The sequence below is a fragment of the Parasteatoda tepidariorum genome, chromosome 7 (assembly GCF_982258835.1).
Source record: "Parasteatoda tepidariorum strain Cologne lab strain chromosome 7, Ptep-v5.0, whole genome shotgun sequence".
Lineage (NCBI taxonomy): Eukaryota > Metazoa > Arthropoda > Arachnida > Araneae > Theridiidae > Parasteatoda > Parasteatoda tepidariorum.
Genome location: NC_141761.1, coordinates 9,160,284 through 9,176,452, shown reverse-complemented (window position 1 = coordinate 9,176,452; position 16,169 = coordinate 9,160,284). Strand labels below are relative to the sequence as shown.

Below are 16,169 nucleotides of genomic sequence, written 5' to 3'. Positions count from 1 at the left end.
ATTTGCCTTTTTTGTGGCCTATTTTGTTCTTTTGAATAATAAACGGGACAAAAAAATCATTTTTTAAAATTCGCAGTCAAAGGGTTAAATAATATACTGATAATTAACCACTAATTAATTGCTAAATAATTTACTAATTAATAAGTTAAATACTGATCAATAATTATTTCCTTTTTAAATAGTTATTCGTGATTAGTATTAATTAATAAGTATTAATTAACGTAAATTATTAATTCATTTAATTCTCAGCATATTTAGTTTTGAACGGAGCACTGTTTTTATTTTCTTTCCAAGTTTGGGTTTCAAGTTAAATTGTGTAATTTATCTGATGTGGTAATCAAATCATTGCGGGAATGATAGTCTGTGTGTCCTTCTTACAGGGAAACTGACCGAAGGATGGCGAGACTGTCATTAATTGGATCAAGGCGACGTGCATACCAAGATCCCAATATTGGCATGATACGCGTAAGTGTCTTATCATGCTCCTCTATTTTAATTTCTAAAATTTATTCCTGTTTTTCTCTTCTCAGTCAAAAATTATATTTAATTTAATTTTTAAGTCGATTTTACATTATCGCTCTTCATGCGTTTTTTAGTGTTAGTCCAACGGAAAACGTAAACTCGTTCCACTCTGTGTGTGTGTGTGTATATATATATATATATATATATATATATATATATATATATATATATATATATATATATATATATATATATATATATATATATATATACATACATACATACATACAGGAGTCTGTTTAGAAGAAATTTGGGTCCGTTAACGCAGTCTTCCCCAACCTTTTTATCACCGCGGACCTGTCAACGTTTGATAATTTTGCCACGGCCCACTGAGGGGGGGGGGGGCATTGATTGTTTATATTTTAGATTGTTTTGATTTTATAATTTTAATTTAATTGTATTTAAACATACCTTTAAAATAAAATACAGTTACACTGAAAAATAAAGTGATTTAACTTACTTGAACGTTACATCAATGAGAACCCTGAGCTTGTTTCGTTGCAATAAGACGGCTCCATCTGGGGGTAATCGGAGACAATGACACCCGAAGTGTGTTGCTTATCTCCAGTTTATTCCGTTGCTTTGTTTTGGTTGCTGTTACTGCAGAAAATCCCGCTTCACACAGATAGGTTGTCGGAAATGGCAATAGCGATTTAAGTGCTGTGGTGGCAATCTCGGGGTATTCTGCCAAGACTTTAATCCAGAACACGGGCAGAGTTGTTGTTTCGAACGTAGTCTTAAGGCCGCCGTCATTTGCAATCAATTGATCTTCTTCTTGCATTAACAAGCTAGATTCACCTGATTTGTTGGCAAATGGGTCGCGGATCCATTCCTTACCAGTTCGTGGGTCTTTTGTGGTTGGGAAGTAGCGCTCGAACTCTTTTAAAAGCAAAGACAGGTGATCGTGAACCAACTCGGAGAATGAATCTTCAGGCTCTGTCTCGCCTAAAATACCCGCTAATGTCTGAAACATGTCGAAAATGCCTCTGTTCACGCGTCGGCCCCATAACTCCAGTTTGGCTTTAAAGGCAGCTACTTTGTCAGCCAACTTGAAAACAGTTGTCATTTTCCCCTGAAGGCACAGATTGAGTTCATTCAGCAGGTTGAATCTGTCACACATGTAAGCCAGTTTGGTGACCCATACCCTGTCACTGAAATGTGCTGCCAGCGGTGACTTTTTTTCTAAGAGAAATCTTTGCAATGGCTCTCGCAATTCAAATACTCTCAGTAGCGATTTTCCTCTGGATAACCATCTTATTTCTGTGTATAGCAGAAGGCATCTGTACTCTGCGTCCATCTCCTCACAAAGCTGCTCAAACAGGCGCGAGTTAAGGGCGTGCTTTGATGTAGTTAATAACTTTAACGACATCAATCAATACGCTGTTAAATTCTGGTGACATTTTTCGGCTTGCTAGCACTTCCCTGTGAATGAGACAATGTGAACTTCACTTTCAGGTGCAACTTCCTTAATCCGAGCAGTTAAACCAGATAGACGTCCGGTCATAGCAGCAGCTCCGTCTGTGCATATGCCTACACAAAAGGGCCATTTTAGTTGTCTTGATATATAACCATCCAGTGACTTGAACAGTTCTGCTCCTGTGGTGTTGGTTGGCAAAGATAGTGCACATAACAAATCCTCATGCACATCTTCGTGATATAGATATCGCACATAAACAAGTAGTACTGCCTTGCTGTCAATATCTGTAGATTCGTCAACCTGGAGTGCGTACCACGGTGATGCATTAATCCTCTCCAACAATTGCTTTTCAATGTCTTCGGCTATTTCCTCAATGCGCCTAGTCACAGTGCTAGCCGACAAAGGCACATGTGCTATCTTTTCCACAGCAGCTTCTCCTAGTATTTCACGGCAAATGTCTTTAGTGGCGGCCAAGATTAATTCTTCACCAATATTGAATGGCTTTTTAGCTTTAGCAATGCGGTTAGCCACCAAATATGATGCTCTTAGTGCACTCTCCTTTATTGATGTGGTGGCTATCATAAATTTTTTCTGTCCTTCGTGTTCCCGTTTTTTTCTTTCAAAATACTCCAGGGACTTGTCTTTTAATCCAGGGTGCTTGGCGTTCAAGTGGCGAAGCAGTTTTGAAGGTTTCATTACGTCATTAGAGAGTTGATCGCCGCAAACTATGCAGAGCGGTTTTGGTTTGTATGAATCGCCTGTTCCGACAAAACCATACTTCAAGTAGGACTCATGGTATTGTCTGTTAAAAGTTGCATGTTTCTTTGATGTTGAAAGCTCTTCGGTCTCTTCACTGAGCCTTTTCTTTTTTCCAAGGAAACTTTCTAACGACGTCTGTTTTGTATTCATGTTTGCTAACTTGTGAGTTAAATTTGTGCAGACACAATACACACGTACACCAAGAACTGTTAAACCTGAGAAAGTACCGGTGAACAGAGAGAGGAGTGATAGACACTTTATTTTTACAAAAAACAAACAAATCCGCATAAAGCACACAAAACAGTAGAGAGGAATCATGGTCACGTGGTCTTTGGGCGACTAAATGGCAGACGAGCCAGCTTCTCTTTTATAGCCTTACTATACACTCTCGCTGTGTGAGGCGTCAGAATCGAGAGAGAAGACGAAGTTCTTTATTAGTTCCAATGCAAATGTCGCGTCGCGCTTTCGTTTTTTATTTATGATATTTACAGTTACGATGATTGTTTTTTTTTATTTATTAAAACTAATGGAATGAGAAAATAGTTGCAGAAGATTTCTTTTTTTTTTTTTTTTTTTTTACTTTTTAAAACATTAAAAAAATTATGCTACTACCTTCGGGGGCATATTTTTTTTAAATAAATAAAATTTAACTGGAACACAGATATTTTTAATTTGGGGTATAAACCTAGGAATTTAAATTCAGTTTCAATGAAATGGGCGGACCGGTACCATTTGGTCCACGGACCGGTACCGTGGGTTGGGGACCACTGCGTTAACGGACCCTTCACAAATTTGTTTATATTCATCATTGTTTTGTTAATCGAATAAACCCTTCCCAGGAAGGGGGTGGGGGAAGAAAGACAGATGTAAACGAACTAAATTTTGTCTTCAGCAGACGTTTCTTCCATCATTCTTCCGTAATGAATATTCAGCAGTATAAGCTAAATACCAAATATTTGTATGTTGCATTGCTAATTTAGTAGCTGCAATTGCTGTTTATTTTTTAAAATTTAATTTTTATTATTATAATTTTAAAGTTCCGAGCATAATCTTGTATCTATTTAGAATTTAAAAACTTCTTGAAAAAGTTTTTTTCAATAACCGGACCCTATTTGCACAAATTCACAAAAGCGGACCCTGGTTCAAAGAAGGCGACTTAACGTTTATTTTATATTCACAAATTACAAGCAATTTTTTTCACAATTTTACAAAAACGGACCTTTCACAAAATGTCGGGACATACCCCTGATATATATATATATATATATATATATATATATATCATAGCGTAGCCAAATTATTCAACAAAAAAAGTACCTTTGAAGCACTTTTCAAGCACTCTAATAATATTTTTAAGCACTTTAAAAGAATATCATAATTAGGCAGGTTTGGAAAGTTTTTGACAATTGACGGTTTTATCTGGTTTTAACAGTCATGTCGAAAAAAAGAAAATTCTTTCGGCATTGTTTTTGACAATTTTTGAATCCTGTAAATCAAATGGCGTTTTCATTAGCTACGGGGTCTGACGATGCGCCGAAATAGATTGGGGTGGAATTAATTGTGAAAACGTTAAATAGAACAATGTGTTGTTATCTGCATAATTCGTACCAAAAATCAACATGGTAAAGGAGAGATCTCAATTTGGAAAATTAAATTTTCAATATATTTCATGTTAACATAGTCCTTTAAAAGCATCTATTTTTATTTAACTATACACAAAAATCTATAAATGATGCTGCAGTTTTTCATTGATTTCGGTACATTTTGATTATCATATTACATACGATATTACATTGTTATATGTTTTATTAAATAATAGAATAATATGCAATCATAAATAATAATTTTTTATCAAAGACTAACACGAGATATCTTCAATAATTTATTCTATTTTGTTTCGCAGTCTAAAAAATTTCAGAATTGTTTCGTTTCTAATTCAATTTTCAGGATTTTAATTTTTTAATTTTTTGTGAGCTATAGTAGGATCCTCATTAATTTCAATATTGGTTTTGATTGTCATCAGCGTAAAATTAATGAAAGTCAAAAAGCTTTCCTCTATAGTGTTTTCGCATCACAAATTTATTTGTAACATTTATTTTTTCTTATTCTACTATGCTGCTATTACGTTTTTAATTTTGATTCTTTTTAAAAAAAAATTTAAAACTAAAAGAGTTTCTCAATTATTATGTAATTCTATGATTATTTCTTACTACACTGTAAGGTAAACTTCTGTGAAAATCAGTGTCTAAACGTGTTCCCGTAAAACTCGTATAGTTGTTTTCTTTTCCTGTATGTAGTTATATGCAGAATTCTTAAAGAATGTTATGCATTAAGGGGTTCCATAACTTTTTTTAATAACTTAAATAGAAATGGGTTAGTCAAGTTGATTTATAACGATCGAGGCAATAGAGAAAGGCATTTTGCGAAGTACTGAAAATATCCGATATGTCTAATTCCTAAATAACGAGCGAAAATTTTCACAAAACTTGTCATTTAATCAGGTTTTTAGACCGTCTCTTTGTTTTTGGAACCCTTTGATGTACTTAACCAATATTACAAATCATTTTCACATGATCAAAATTCAATAACACTTAAAATAATAAGTTTAACTTTATTTGCCTGAAGTACAAAAAATTATAGTACTTTTTTATGCGCGCGAATTGTATACATGACTTCCTAGGTATACTTTATTTTGTTTTCTCTTTCAGACACTAAGGGAAGAAATTGCTAGGCAGCGAATTGTGCTAGACACCATGCAACTTCACAATGTAAGAATATTTTTCTTGAAACTTTTGTTAAAATAATGATCAGGACAAAAGTATCGGGGCACTACTTGTGCCAATGTACAATGCTTGGTGAAAGCAAGCGAATTTAAAGCAGAGGGGACCTTTCTTGTTCTTCAGTGGCGCCATCCATGGCCTAGAATGCAGCCGCACACACACACGTCACAGCCCGGGTTAGAAGACGAACCCGTACATACATCCGTTTATTTATCTACAGATCGTAATTTTGACCTGAATTAGAAAATTATCAATTCAGTACCCCCAGGCGTTCTGATTCATCCCTGGAACTAGGAGGTCCTTGTGACCCGACATATTTAACGTGCACCAGTCACAATTTACTCCACGGGAGTTTTCGACTGGCAGTGTTCGAACTTTCTTCGGCATGTGTCCAACGCCCTACCAACAAGACTATTATGAGACGATTTCGTGGTTCCCTTCTCTTTGGACGTATGTGAACGTTCTTTTCCACCACAATGTTAGGCTCTTCCACCACATTAAAATATCAAGACTTCCGGTTTGACGAAATAGGATGTTCAAAAATTGTTTTCGGTTCGACTAACTGTCTTAGAATGTTTGGATACTTTTAGCCATTTATGAAAAAAAAGTTATTTCTTATCATATCTTGAAAGAAATATTGTTTTAAAAATATTGTACATTGTTTATTTTTTATATGTAATATTGTTTATTTTTTTATAATATTGTTTTTTTGAAGTGTTCCATTAAATATTTTTTTGTCATTATGTGAAATTTTTCAATTGCTGTGTCCTTTAAGCTGAACACTCACAGTTTCATATTATAATACATTTCTAGCTACCAGCAATTTACCTATTCAATTGTTAAGGAAAATGTTAAAATTTTTTTTCCATAATTCATCTTAGCCACTGTCATGGATTTCGTGATAACCTCAAACTTTATTTTAAATACCAAAGTTTAGATTCGACATAGGTTGCTCTCTATTTTAAGTACACAAAACTCATTTGAATGAACCGCAAAATGTGACAAGTAACGTTCCTCTGGAGCAAAAGGGTCTTTTAATCTTTATAATCTTATCATTAAAAGTGAATCAAATAAAGTTATTACCTATAGTTATAAAAACTTTTTATTTAAAAATAATTGCATGCAATAAGAAATTATAAACATTTGTTATTTTATTTGCATTGAAAAAATGCAAGATAATTTTTTTTTTTTTTAAATAACAAGATCCGAAATTTAAACGAAATCGATTCTTGAAAAAATTAAAAAATGACTTTTTGTAGACTGTTTCTTCAAAAGCTAAAATTGTTTACTTATAATTTAAACATTGTTTTATTGCTTACAGTTCATAATTCCTCTCGCCCAAAAATTTGGGGAAATCGATTTGCGAATCGTTTTTCTCGTTCACTGCTTTGAGAACAATTGGCCTTAAGTAACTTGTAAAAATTCGAGTGATAAATTTTATTTTAATAATATTCCCCAGTTCTTAGCCATCGGAATAATTTTAATATTTTACATTTTGTATATGCTATGTAATAAGATTTACAAATTGATTGGACACAAAATCTTATCAAAATTGATTGGACACAAGATTCGACCATCCTGCCTGTCAACTAATGTAACAGACTGTTCCATATCAAACACTTTAAGAATACCATTGAACAAAATTCGGAATATATTACTTATCCTCCATATTAAATAATTTGCTTGCTGTTGAACATGATACAGCGCCTCTTGATGAAATTTTTAAAATTGTTTACTACTCATTTTTATTCTTTTTTAAGTGCATCAAATAATTCTTTCTATTATGTCTTGCAGCAACATCTTGTGGAACGACTTGATGCGGCACATCTCGAGAATGATAGTCTGAAACAAAAAAATGATGAGATGGAACATCTCCTGGCTCGAGAGGAGGAACGGAGAATTGAGTTGGAACAGATACTAGAGCAACAACAGGTGGCTGCTGTTGTAGTAAGTTCCCCACAAACATACTATTTCACACTATTTAAACATAAATGCGATCTTTAACCTCTTTTTTTTTTAAGATTTTTACCTGGCATATATATCGGAATAAATCTTTTAGTTTTCTAATTAATCTATTTTTTTCCTCTGGTTATGAATTCCCCTCACTTAATTGTTTTTTGACTTCAGTGATATCAATCAGGGATCTGTTTAGAAGAAATTTGGGTTCATTCTGCACAAAATATATTTTCATAAAAACGGACCCTTCACAAAATATTTTAACTTAAAAACGGAAAATTAATTTTCTTTTAATCTGACACTTCACAAGTTTGTTTATCTTCATTATTGTTTTCTTAATCGAATAAACCCTTCCCAGGGCAGAAAACAAGAAAGATTGATGTAAACGAATTTAGTTCTGTCTTCGATTCTTCCATCATTCGTCCGAAATGAATATTCTGCGTTCAGCAGTATAGGCTAAATACCAAATATTTGTATGTTGCATCTCTAGTTTAGAAGCAGCAATTGTTGTTTATTTTTTAAAATTTAATTTTTTTTTATTATGATTTTAAAGTTCATAATCTTGTATCTATTTAGAATTTAAAAACTTCTAGAAAAAGTTTTTTTCAATAACCGGACCCTATTTGCACAAATTCATAAAAGCTGACCCTGCTTGAAAGAATGTGAGTTTTTTTACAATTTCACGAAAAACGGACCTTTTCACAAAATGTCTGCACAGACCCCCACACAACTTTAGAAGGTTTAATCACAGATTGAAGAAAAAGTTTGTAATCAACTCTGTTTAAAATATTTTTATTATTTAAGTATCCTCTATTATCTCCCTTCATTGATAGTATGAAATATTTTGTCATAAACTGTAACAAAAACTTTCAAAATAGTTTTTGCTGAATATTTAAGATAACCATATTATATTAACATGGTTTTCAATTCAAATGGTAACAACAGCAAATCATACAACTTTTTTGACTTTAATGATTTTTACTTTTGCTGCAAGTTTTTTACTCGATTTTCAGTTTGTTTCTTTTTCTTGCATGTTTGTGCCATCTTTGAGTTACCATCCATCATCCCCTACTCAAAATTAATTTCTTTTAAATGTTGCAACCTCATACACCATCTCCTTTATCTGGAATATTAAATAATTCCTCTGTTTGTTTGTTTGTATGACAACGGGTAATGGCAATGTTTTCACACTACGTATTACACTTTTTGAATCCTGATTCGCGATTGGTTGTAGTCCTCCACTAAGCTGAGATCCACTAAATTTTGAATTTGTATTTGTTTGAGTTTCAATTCTCTTTCTAATCTGGTAATTTTTAATTTCTCCAAGACCAGTTGTTTTTGTTTTGATTCCTCCGATGCTAATTCCCTTTCATTAGTAATACATTCTAACATTTCCAGCACAAGTTTAAAAAATTTTTTAAGTGCATCGGAATTTTCTATCAGTTTTACTTTCCATCAGAGTAAAATTTTTCTACTGTTGAATATTCAGTTCAGTAGCAAATTTTAAAAGATCTTCCTTTTTCGCTTTAAACATTAAAAAAAAATATATCTCACCTGATTTGCAGAAAGTAATCAGAGGAACGTGCAACTAACCACACCCAATTTAGAACAAAGACGATATTCAATAACGATAAAAAATATTATTTTCTGGCCCTGAGTCCCCATGTGTAAAAGAAACTAGATCAATGCTCAAATAATCACACTAAAATTATGAACAAATGACAAATGTAATTAAAAAAATGAGCGGGTTTACTCCTGCTCGAAGTACTACCAGGAAATCAACTACTAGCATCTACATTGCTCAATGCTGGAGAAAAAAAAAAACAATTATATAATATATACATACAATTTTCCAATGTGATTGTTTTCTTTTAGGAAATCTTACCGTCAGTTCCACTTCAGCTGAGTCGTAATTTTATTATTTTTTTAATGTGCATATCTCATACGTACCTTAAATTTATCTCTCATGACTATTTTTTCTGGAAAATTTTCCTATTTTGTAGTTAAACCTTACATATTCTCGTTGTTTACAGCAGGTCGCTGATGAGGATGATGAAGATGATGATGGAGTCCCGGACATCATCAACGTAAGTATCTATCTCAAACAACTGAAAATAGCAATTGTCATAGCGACCTTTTTGTCTGGAAAACGACCTATTATCTAATAATCTCTCTCTCTCTGTGTTTGCAGTTATCTGGGGATGATTCCGATGATTCAGATGTCCCTGCAGTTATTGCTGTTGTTAATCCTCCTGCTGCACCTCCCCTTATCCCTGCAAATCCTCCTGTGGCCGTTGCAGTTATTGCTCAGCCAGTTGTCAATCCTCCTGTTGCCGTTATCCCTGCAAATCCTCCTGTGGCAGTCAGACCTCCAAGTAAGTGTTACTATTTAATATAATCTCCCAGCATTTACAAACGTTGTTGAATGACATCACGATGTTCTCAAAACGATTGGTTACTTATTCTTATTCTTCTTAGTGATAATAGTAGGTAGGAAAATTAATTTTTGAGAAGGCACCTAGAATTCCGAATTTTCCTCATAGCGGCGAAATTAAACGTTGACTACCGTTAATGACAAAATTACTTTAAAAAAATTAAACAATTAAAAATGGAATAAATATTTCCAGTATCGATTAATCAGCTTTCAGTCGAATTTTTATCACTAGCATTTAATATGTTGGGCAAAATCTTAGAATATTTTAAGCAAGGCTTAATAACTTTCAATAAACAATTCATAACTTAATACACTAATCAATAAAAAAAAATTCATAAGCATTGCGCGTAATCAGTTTTGATCATTAAAAAGCAGTTTTATTTAAATTCCTTTTTTTTATTTCTGAAAATCAGTATATTAGTTTTCATATTGCTTAAAAAGGTCAATATATCGCTTGTAATTTATTTGTTCATTTATTGAAATTTTAACCATTAAATTAAACCAGAGATCATTCAGATTAAGGGCAGTTATATAGTTCTTGAGTTTCGGTTTTGTTTAGTTTTGGTTTCGGAACTTGGATTAATTACAACCAAATTAAGGATATTTGCTTATTCAAACATAGTTACTAGTCTGAAGAGCCTGTTTCTATTATAACTTAAGTATAAATGCTTATTTTAGAATTATAACTGAATAACTATTATACTGATTACTTATTGTACTAAAGTGTTTCCTCTAAATTAGCATACCTTATTTTTATTGGCTTATAATTTTTGAACAACAAAATAAGAATCAAAAATTACAGAATTCCTTAAGAAGTAATGTTAAATAAAATTTAAGGAAAAATATTATTTCTCCTAATTGTTTATCATTTTATTTAATGTTAAAAAAATACAAAATTGTAAGATATACAAATGCTTACAACCTTCTAAACTATTCATTTAAACTGAACAAAATTTGAGTCAAATCGGTTGAATAGCTTTGAGTTATGAAAAATCTATCATTTAAGAAATATTTGATCAAAGTCGTTCCATTTCCGTATTTGGAATACGCAATATATCATGGCATTTAATTTATATTTTCTACGTTTAAAATTGTACACATTTGTTAGAAATTCTAAAAAGAAATAATAAAAAAAATTTGCAGGAAAGAGAAAGACTCGCCTAGAAATTCTTGATGACTTCTCATTCTCAGCCAAGTTGAGCGATAATCAAAAAAATGATCCAGAACCTGTCAGCAAACGATTGCGTGCTGTGGATCCGAGCATTAGTTACAAGTCGCTGAGAATTCGCCGGCGTCGGGGTAGAAGGTAAGTTTTTTTATTTACTCTTTTCCAATTCAATTTATAAGGCTTTTACATAGCTTTATATTAAAAGCAATATAATTTTTTTTTTTTATTTAATTGATGCAGTTACTTTTAAGAATGCGACTGTCGTTTTTTGTAATTCAATTTTTTCTTAATAAAATTTAGCTTAACGAAATTTTCAGTCACACTTTGCCTTAAAAAGACAACTTACCGTCCATCTTCCTTCTCATGCGAAATAAAGCTTTTTTTAAAATTTTTTTAAATATTTTTTTATAGAGATTTAAAAATTATGGAAATAATTTCGAAAGTATTATCAATAATTAAACAATACGTTTTACCCCCAAAATTTTTCCAGTTGCGTGTTTAAGAATTATTCTTTAAAAATCTTGAAAAATAGTAAAATTTCAATTATCTTCAAAGAAAAAAAAAAAGATAAATAAATAAATAAAAAAATAAATAAAAACAACTATCTGATAGCTTTAATTTATGAGGGGGCTGAATCACGAAAAATAGATTTGATTTCATAAATTATTTACATTTTTATTGCTAAAATAAATTAAGCATTAACTATTTTCTATTAAATCAAAGATCTAATTTCACTCGAAACGTTCCATATATGTATGTAGTTTTTTAAATTTTTTTTTAAAAAAAGAATTTTTTAGACGGTATGTAAAAACCCTATAAATCGAATTTATTATACCAAAAAGCTTACATAATCAGACTCGAAAATATTTATCCATTGTCCGGAGCAAGTTGGTATTTCATGTTATGGACAAAACGGATGCCTCGTATTACGGACATATTTTTAATTCTATGAATAAATCATTCTTCTCTGCAAAGCTTCCGTAGCCGGGCGCCAACAATCATTTATGCCATGAAACATTATTAAATATTTCTTCATACCGGACATCAATTTTTCTAAATTGACCAATAAAGTTTAATAGAAAATAGAAACTTTGAAATTTTTAATAATTACCTATATTTACAGTTTAATGAAGTAAGAATAAGGCTTTGGTTCTTTTTTTTTTTACATTTGAATTTACAGCTATTTTTTAATTGATACTAGTATCTGGAAAGATTATTGTTATATTGCAGTTCTACTAAAGATAAATTTTTTAAGCATCTTGTACCTATGACTAAGGAAAAGGAAAGTAACTTAATTATCACTAAAATTATGTTTATTATTTGTAGATTATTACTACTTAAAGTTTATTGCTAGTAGTAATAATTTACTCAGTATTAGTCTATGAAAATTGATGCTTTGTGAATAAATTGAGAATAAAGTTAATTTATAATAATTTTTCAATCGTTGATTTAGTAAATAAATTGATATAATTGCAGTCATTTGAAGAGTTTGATATTGTAATAAAATATTGCAAACAACTGTAATTTGCAAAAAAGATGGATAAAAGTTGCCAAATGTGGATTATTAACATTTAGCAGAATTATTTCCTAAATAAAAATTGGTTATTTTTTAATAAATTTTTAAAAATATGTTGTTTTAATGTAAATTGTAATTGTAATTAATTAAACATTCAATTTAACTGGAGAATAATACTAAACATGCAAGAGATTTATTGGATGGAAATACTAATCCATATGTTATAACCTACCAAACACTACAACAACTTAAAACTACAATAAATTTAACTCATTTGATGATGCTAATAAATTTAGATAACTTCATGAATCACATTTCCAGTGATTATGTTGTTTTAGTCGCTATGAATTGCTTCCCTTTTCTATATTTATCAATTTAATTTGTTCATTTTTTAGTGTTATAATCCTTCTATTTAAATAGATATTGAAAATCTTCACTTCGATGTATGTCTTCAGCTCTTCTCTTGTTCTTAAAATTTGTAAGTATGAATTACCATTTACTTATTCTAAATACGAAACTTATATAATTTCTTTATAATTATAATTTTCTTCATGTGGACAAAACATAGCAAAAAAAATTATTTTACTATGTTGCAGTACTTATAAATATATCTTTCTGAAAAATTGATAAGTATTCAACTGTTTTGTGTAATTTATCAGTTGTAAATAAATATTCCTATTAGTTTTGTTTAAAATAAATGTTTGTTACATTTGTGTTCAAAATGTAATGAAATTTTTCTCCAAAAATTTTTAAATTCCTTTTCATTGTTTTTTTTATTATTTTTTATTTTTTCTAATAATTATAACTCTATATAATTTTGAATTTTTTTTTCAGAATTGAAAAACGCTAAATTAGAATAGATACTAAATGAAGACAAACTATTTTTTAAATACTGTGAGGATGGCTGAACAATGGTTGAGTGACTTTGATTCCGAACTTTCTCACTCTCTCCACAAGAATTAAAAAAACTATCCAAGAACTTGAGGTAATTTAATTTTTAGATTCTCAGTTTGTATTGAACTTTAAATTCATATATAATTGGTGTGTAGTTATACAATTAGCCAAGTTGAGTATTAATGTAAATCGGAAATTTTAACATTTTTAAAGAAAATTACAATTTGACTTTTTATGAACATAACATACTTAATTATTATGTCTTATGTGAGTAAGTTCACTACTATATAAAAATAAATTTAATCAAAGTAGTGTACCTTTTTGTAGATTAAGTAATATTTATTAAGTGTAGTTAAATCCAACCAAACTAAAAACAGAGTATGTTTTTTGAGTTTTTATGTGATTATCAAAGTCAAATATGTATGTGATTATGTGATTATCGAAGTCAAATATGTAAAATTTTGCATTCTTTTAAAGAATGTAATAGCAAAATATAAAATTTTAATACAATCGGTTGAATAATTCCTAAGAATTTTATTAGAAAAATCTATATTTAAAGTTTGAGTTATCAGAAACAGTTGAATTGATTTTGGTCAAATTTTGTGTTTTTTCCTTGAAAATTAAATTCTTTAAGATAAAAAAAGTTTGCACACCTTACAGTTATAATTTTTCTATTTTTGAAAAAATCATGATAAAAAATTTTACTCATGAATCATTTTGATTGAGTCCCATAACATGTAAATCTGGTCATTTGATCAAAAGTTATTTGAAGTTTTCCTTTTTTTTCCTCTATCTGCACTGTAATACTTGTTATTTTAATTTTCTTTACTTAAAAATAAACTCGTATTGGTTGTGGTACATATTTTTTCAGAAGTTTTCTCTCAGCTCTTGAAGCTAGCTCTTTCAGCAATGTTTATATCACTTCGAATATCATGTACATGTCTCAGTAATATGTAAGAATATTTACAAACTTCAGAAAAACATTAATATTAATGAAAAAATAAAAGTTTAAAATAAAAAAAAGTTCAAAATTAGAATTTCTTAGTACAACTGTGTTTTAAAGAGGAAAAATAATCTTAATTTCTGTGAATTTAAAGCTTATCTCTTAAATCCACAGCTGCAGAATTTTTTTCCAACAAATACTTATTTTATCATGAAATAAATATATTTTTCTTTCTACATACTTCACGAGTAACCAAAATCTGCAAAAACGTTCATACTGTCTTGATATTTCCACATATCTGGGAAAACCCATAATTGTCTACGATGTAAATTTAAGCAAAAAAGGAACTTTATATTTTCAAACCCAAGCTAGGGAAACCCTTCCAACAAACATGGAAAATAACCTCTTTCAAAATTCAATGAAACGATAAGTGACCCATAGAATACAAAATAAATTTATATCTATCTTGAATTTCAAATGCTTGCTTATTAATATTTCTAAGAATTTAAATACCCCCAAAATTTAAAAATTTATCATCAATTTAAAATTTCCTTTTTTAAAACTTCTTAAGTTGCTAGGTATGCATAGATGTTTTGAAATGCGTTTTTTATATACATAGAATTTTATTCACAGTAGTTTCATTAGAGTGAGACTCTGATACTAACGATGTAAGTGTTGAGAATATTAGTAATAAAGAATAATATAAATCGAATATAAATGGAATATAAATAGAAATAAGTTAATGTTAAAGTTTCAACTCGTTTCCATTTTTTGATTGACTTGAGCACAGCAAGTTTATATTTTGTCGTTTGCTCTTTTTAAAACTTATCTGGTACATGTATACTGTACCAAAAGTTATCCTGCTTTAGTTTGTTTATTTTTTATTGTATTTATATATTTATTATTATTATTATTACTCCATATTTTTCCTGATTTTTCTTGGTCCTTTCTTTCTTGTTTTCTTTTCTTCTAAAATCCTGTTTTAATTATAAAGCAAGATTTTTGTTTGATTAATTCTTCACGTTAACTTAGTTGTGAGCCCTCCTTCTGAAACTGTCTGACAAATTTGGATATGAATTTATTAGTTTTTGTAAATTTTTTGGCACCTATTTAGCGTCTTTACATATGAACTCTTCTTAAACTTGTTGCTTTTATCACTTTCCTCAAATCTTTTTCTTTCTGCGATTGTATAAAATGTAGTTTAGTTTAATTACGAATCTCATGTTTTGGAAAGTAAGCATGAATTATTTTTATTTTATTTCCTTTTCTTTTTATCTCTTTTTTAAATTTTTTTTCTTCGTAATTTTACATCAAAGTCACTGATAGCTCTTCTGATTTTAAATTATGTTTTAAGTCTGAATTATTTTTAGTTCTTTTAAAAACTCAAATTATTTTTTTTAGTATTCAGATAATTTGGAAATAGAATGTTTTCATGGTAAAAATTTGCGAAAACATTAAGAAAACTTTTTTTTTTAATTCTTCCCCCCCCCCTTCAATTTGCATTTTTTCTAAGGCTATCGTGTCTCAAGTAATTATTTACAAAGAATTTTAAACTGACAATTAAATCAACATTTTTAGTTTATATGTTGCTCATAATTTTTTTTTTTTCATTTTGTTTAGTGAATATTCAAAATCTTTCTCTTGCATAAAATTGAAATGGATTAAAAAAATGATTTTAAAAAAAATGAATGATGTTGCTTAGACTGATTCTTGCAAATTTCTAAGAAAAATAAAAGTTCTTACTTAGTTAAAAGTTTAATGTAAGCTTGAATTTTTCTAA

General features: G+C 29.9%; 1 long non-coding RNA gene and 2 pseudogenes across 1 annotated transcript; 1 reads left to right on the top strand and 2 right to left on the bottom strand.

Moving 5' to 3' along the window:
* Positions 1-994: 994 nt before the first annotated feature.
* Positions 995-1,891, bottom strand: LOC147806814 (SCAN domain-containing protein 3 pseudogene; annotated as a pseudogene).
* A 42-nt stretch (positions 1,892-1,933) lies between these two features.
* Positions 1,934-2,848, bottom strand: LOC147806813 (SCAN domain-containing protein 3 pseudogene; annotated as a pseudogene).
* A 2,434-nt stretch (positions 2,849-5,282) lies between these two features.
* Positions 5,283-7,536, top strand: LOC147806812 (uncharacterized). The gene is made up of 2 exons (XR_015435746.1): positions 5,283-5,466; positions 7,273-7,536. It is a non-coding gene; the product is annotated as an uncharacterized LOC147806812 (long non-coding RNA).
* Positions 7,537-16,169: the final 8,633 nt, after the last annotated feature.